We start from the raw sequence: 6,000 nt of genomic DNA on the forward strand, positions 1-6,000 counted from the left end.
GTTGTTTGAAAGTCACAAAATTCCCTGAAAAGTGATAAGCTGCTTATCTCCCTTATTAGTCACTTGGTACCGTTTATAATTTCCAAACAGCTACTGTTTGACTGTTTGTCGAGCCCTCTTGCTTCCATTTCTGAGCATCTCAGCACTATCCCTTTTGATCTTGGAAACATAATCTTTAACAAGCTACCAATTAACTCTGAAATGTCACTACAACAAAACATCAGTATTCTCCACGGGATTTGCTGTACTTGGATTTGACCTTCATTGCTAATTCTTGGACTGTCTTCCTAGTTTGTGGCTTATTTGGACTCACATTTCTTCTGTCTGTTGATCACTTCAAAGCTTTTGTCTAGAAATTAAGCTGGAAAAAGGACATAGAAGGCTTTCCCCCCTACAGTAGCCCCTTCCTTTTGATACCAATAATTAAAAATGGGCTGTGATAGCATTAGAGGACTTAAAAGTTTGAAGGTTTTAAGAATCACTTGGAGACTCAGGAGTAAAATGGAACAAGTGACTATGAAATATTAGTTTGCTCAAAATGCTATTTAAAATAGATTACAATTTAGGTGTATGATAGAAAATGGTTATATTTGAGCTATTTGAAGTTCTAACAGTCAGATGTCCTTTGAAAATCTATTTTAAAGTTCTATACTGGCGATCTTAGAATAAAATTGCCACTTGGTGGAACGTGGAATGTGAAGAGGTGAAGGAAAAGTCAGACTGAAATGATGCTACAGAAAAGAAGCTTCCCCATTCATGACCAGGCAGAGCGAATGGAAGTCAGACAGGAAGGGAAACAGACGCAGAGATGGTTTTGTAATTCATGGAGCACATGGCTCTTTGAAAGCACTAACCACCAAGGGGCAGGTACAGAGCCTTAAATAAGAGCTTCTCGTAAAAGTCTGTACTGCAGGATTGGCAGGGCCACCAGGGTGGGAGGTCTGTCCATTTTTGGTACATAGGCTGGAGTTTCAAAGATATGAAGACTCAGGTCTTTCTCTGAAAGTGGTAGACTGTGATGTTTTATAGATAGAATTTCCAGAGCTGATTACAAACTCAAGCTAAAGAAAATATGCTGTCAATCTAGGGACCTTTGTAAATGGTAGGAGACAGAAAGAGCATATACTTTGGCATCTGAGAGACCTGGGTCTGGGTCTGCTACTTCAGTAAATTATGTAATCCCTCTGAGCCCAACTTCCTCACCTATACACTGCTGATGATAATAATGGAATTGTTGTGGACATTAAATGAGATCCTGGACATTCGGCAGTCATTGAAGGACCTGGCAAATAAGCACTGTTTAACAAATGACAACAAGCAATCATTATTCAAATGGTAAAGAATAGTGCATCTCAGGCTTTTGTTGGGAGAGATCACTTGTTATATGTCCTGGTTGCTAAGATCACTTGTGAAGCCCTCTGAATTTGCTTTTGCCACTTGTCTGCTATTGGAAATTCGTTCTTTGTCCCTCCCACATTTCTTAGACCTTGTCATTCTGTGTGCAAACTTTCAACTGCCATTTTTTACCATTTTCTGGTCCACGAACTTCTGAAACAGTAGAAATCTGCTCTGCCTGTGCAGATGGTGAGGAGCAAGTGAGGGGAATTAATAGTTTTCAGGGAGCACTTCTCAACCAATGACTGATGGGAGTGGGTACATAAATTCCCCAGCTCCTTGCCCTTCAAGTTGGATGACTGTATTTCCCAGAGTTTCTCTGTGGATTAGCTCCACTCTCCCACACTATTACCTGGCTAGTAACATACTCTTTAATGCCTGCCTTCTCTTCTGTCTCACTATCCTATTTTTTCCCATTTCTCATATTAACTATCTGAACTGGAATGTTTATTATCAGGTTTTGATTCTGGGAAAACCCGTATGAAGTCATTTTCTTCAGAAAAGAAGTTGTCAACTTGTCTTCTCTTAAAAGATATTAAATAATAGAAAAACTAAAGTATTTTTTTAGGATTAACTCATATTTCTCTACACACATTATCTGGCTTCAGTATTGTTTTGATAAGTATGTAATATAGAAGTAATAGAAAAAACGTAAGGACACTGCTGATTTTAGAATTAAGTGCATTCACTTTAAGCATCTAAGAGTAGGCATCAATTATGTGAAATGCTAAGGGAAAAACAGTCTAAGATAAAACAGTTAATGATTTAAGAATAATTACAATGTCATCTGCAATACTCAAGTCCTGCTGAATTCAGTTGTCTGCACACAATAGTGACTGGTGTTATAGGAAAACTAGATTAAGTTGATAAACCTAGATCAAGCTTAAAAAAATAGGTATGGGAGGAGAATGGGTGGTCGTTCGTATTCTTTTACTTCTTAGGTACTAAAAATATATAGTAAGGAGTACTACTCTCTGCTCATGTTGTTCTCTTATTTGAGGAATAAGGTGGGGGGGAAGGAAACAAAGTGTAAGTTCTTTCTTAGTGAAGGACATTTTATTGATATTCTTAAAGAAAACTTTCATTGGGAAGTCATAATTGCATAACTCACAGGAGTAGCTTGATTTTGAGTTTGGAGGCAAATGAATAGTGGCAAAAAGACGAGATTGAATGGGACAATGAGGCTAAGAACATAGCTGGAACCCATGTCTAATCACAGCTCAACATTTAATGACTGCTTTAATTCCTTATTATAAGTAAAAAAGGCCAGAGGCATCCAATATTTATAGTAAATGTCAATGACGTGATAGTATCATCATGAGACCTGTTTGATTGTTTCTGATGCAGATGGCATCCAAATTTTGCGTCTCCCCACAGAGCCATATTTTCTAATTTCATGCATTGACCACATATTTGATTTTGGAGAGCTGTTCCATCTGCGTGTTGGGTCAACATGAGGTAAGCAGTCTCCCTTTCTTCCTGGTGATGTCTACTCATAGCTCTGACAAAGCACAGTGTGGACTACACATTTGATGTTTCGGCTCTACTTAGCAGGATGGTTTGCAAATGGTGTCAGTGGTTGTAAGCTTCAAAACAGCAGTTTCCAAACTTTTTTTTTCTCCCAGTAATTGATTCCTTTTACAAGTAGAATTTTCTGTAGAACTCCAAAGTATAAAATATCTATATTACGAAAATACTGATTCAGCAGACGGGTAGTTGAAAATAGTAACAGACTGCTGTATGCTCTCAGGACACTGTAATTATTATTTATTCAGAAACTCAAGGGAGGTATAGTAGGAAATTCCATTCAAAACTGCATCACCAATGATACCTCACTGCTTGTATTTCTCATTATAAGCATCAAAGTCACACAAGAAGCACACAAAACTGGTAAGTATTAAATGATTTATAATTCAATAACATTAAGGCATTATCTGTTGGAAATTCATTTGTTATTGAATAATTTACTACTATGTGGTAAGACTATGTTCCACATAGATGAATCTGAATTTTACATAGTATATAAATGGGAGGGGTATTTGTAGACCTGGGTTACTGGTATGGGAAAACTGAATTTTCTTATATAAATCTTGTAGAAGATACATTTCACTGTGATAAGCTTAAAGGATGATTACTTAGCAAATAATACTGAGATGTCAGGTTATGAGATGTTCAAGGAACGTGGAGTTTCCATTCTCTCAGTTCTACCTGTCTGAGATCCTATCCAGTTGCATGAAATCCAGAGTGGGGTCTCCTCTAACCCTTTACAGTTCTGAAAACTGTTTGTCACCCTGAAAATGCACATGATTTCCCAACATAATTGCAAATCTGCTGTTAACCAACCAGCCCTTGTAATGTGACTCTAATAGTTTCCGCTAGCACCATCTTGCCACAGGACCCAAAGTTTCCATGATAAGACTAGGTATTGCACATGTGCAATATGGACTGGTTTAGCACGGAGGCCTTGACGAAGTCTTTCACATATGTGGGGACTTGATTACACATCTTTGAAAGTTAGAGTAAACCAGGCACTGGTGATACTTAAAAAAAAAAAAAAAAAAAAAAGACCAGGGCTAATCTACACCCTTAGTGTTAAATAATGTATTGAAAGTAAGGTCATTGATACGTAAAAATTTGGTAGAGGGAGTTTTATATTTTATTTATTTATTTTTGTATTATTTAATTATTTTATTTTGGTGGTAGGGAAGTAATTAGGCTTATTAATTTAGTTTTAGAGAACGTCCTGGGGATTGAATCCAGGACCTCATGCATGCTGAGCATGTACTTTACCACTTGCGCTGTGCCCTCCCCAGGAGTTTTATATTGAGGTTTGTAGACAAGAATGAGTTAACCAGGCAATATCTTGCAAGAGGGTTCACCAAAATGTGTTAAAATCTGATACATATCACATGTGAGTTGGTGATTCCTAGTATATTCCCACAGTGTCAAAATATATATTAAAAATTTTGGACTAAATTATTTATATGTAACACCTGAAATAACTATGTAGAATTTTATGGCTTCTAGAAACAGCTTGAAAATAAATCCTAAAATGAGGTCCCTGACTTGAAGAATTTGGATGATTGCCATGTTCAAATGGAGAAAACACATACCAAGGGAAAAACGACTTAGGCATGATTAAATAGTAACTCTGACGCAGGTCTGAAGAGTGGAGTTCAGGGTTTCTGTGCTCAAGTCCAGGTAACTAATGAACTAACCTTCCAGTAAGTGAGTATAGCACTGAAGTTCCAGACTAGAGCTCTATCATTGACTTTGGTGTAAAATAAAATTCATTTCATTCAAGTGGGAATTCTTAGTTGCTCGAAACTAATAGTGGGATATAACTTCCTATTACTTTGACTTTGCTCCTAATCCATGTCTGATGGCCTGGTAATGATTAAAAAAAAAAGTCAAAGTGTAAAGCTATGTGCAGGAATAATCATTAGGCTTTGAGGACAGAAGCAGTAACGGGAAGGCATTTTACGCCACTGTCTTAGGCTGTGAAGTCATCCTTAATAATCTTCCTAAAATTTGGGGACCATCATGTTGTGATGAATATTAAGCATTAACCAACTCAGCTAGTCATCTGTAAAGTGTCTGTAGGAAACAAAGTGTCCTTTGTTTTTCCCTAAAGGGATGTAAAGTACATTGCCAATAGATTAACATTTTAAAGGACTACCATTTAAAGAAATTCTTTTCCTCAAGGAGTGAATTCAGAACAGCCTATTCTAGCCTGAAGGTTTGCATGGCTCTTTGCATCCAGTCTCATTCTCTTGGGAAATTTTGGACATTCCCCTCTCCACATCATGGGGAGAGAGGGGGTGCTCAGATAAGGTGCTCGCCTTGAAAATGCATGACAAAGTTTGTATAATGAAGGATGATGTAGGGGTGAATATTCACTAAAAGCATTTAGTTTTCTCATGCCTAAGGCAAGTTCAGACTTTCCCAAAAGATGGGACACGATCTAGAAACGGAAGACAAAGCCAAGAATAGAAGTAGAACAATGTGAGATCAGGTGGTCATGGAGCATGTAGGGACCTCCTTTTATCTTTATTGACTTCCAAGTGTTTTGTTGGCTTTATTGGTTTATCAGTTTTGGAGGGCAGGCGTGACCATAGGCTTTGTGTTTTTACAATCTTCTCATTTCCTTTTACTGAGAATTTCTGTATAGGATGGGACCAGGATCAGTGATGGTTAGTGGGTATGAATCACCAAAGGAACAGATCTCAAGAAATAGTTCAATTTAAGAACTTTGCTAACTAATGACTGCATGAGAAGATAGGACATGTTTCAGCCAATGCATAAAAAGGGAACGTTTTGTGTGAAAAATACACTGTCTCCATAGTACATGCTTGTACCCACTGGGTAATTCTGGGAATGAGAAAGTATTTTGAAATTAGTTGGGTTATTTGAAGATTTCTACCATTCTGTTCCTGAAAAGGCTTTTCACATTTTTCTTTTTGATAATAGTACAGATTGTCGAGTAGATGCAATGACGTAGAATATAAATTCTCGATAGGTGAAATAAATAGGTATCTAAAGTACCTCTCAATGGAACAGGACCAAAATGCTTCATGAATAGCCAAGTGTTCATTTTATTCCAAG

This window comes from Camelus bactrianus, chromosome 3 (assembly GCF_048773025.1).
Source record: "Camelus bactrianus isolate YW-2024 breed Bactrian camel chromosome 3, ASM4877302v1, whole genome shotgun sequence".
In the NCBI taxonomy this organism is placed as follows: domain Eukaryota; kingdom Metazoa; phylum Chordata; class Mammalia; order Artiodactyla; family Camelidae; genus Camelus; species Camelus bactrianus.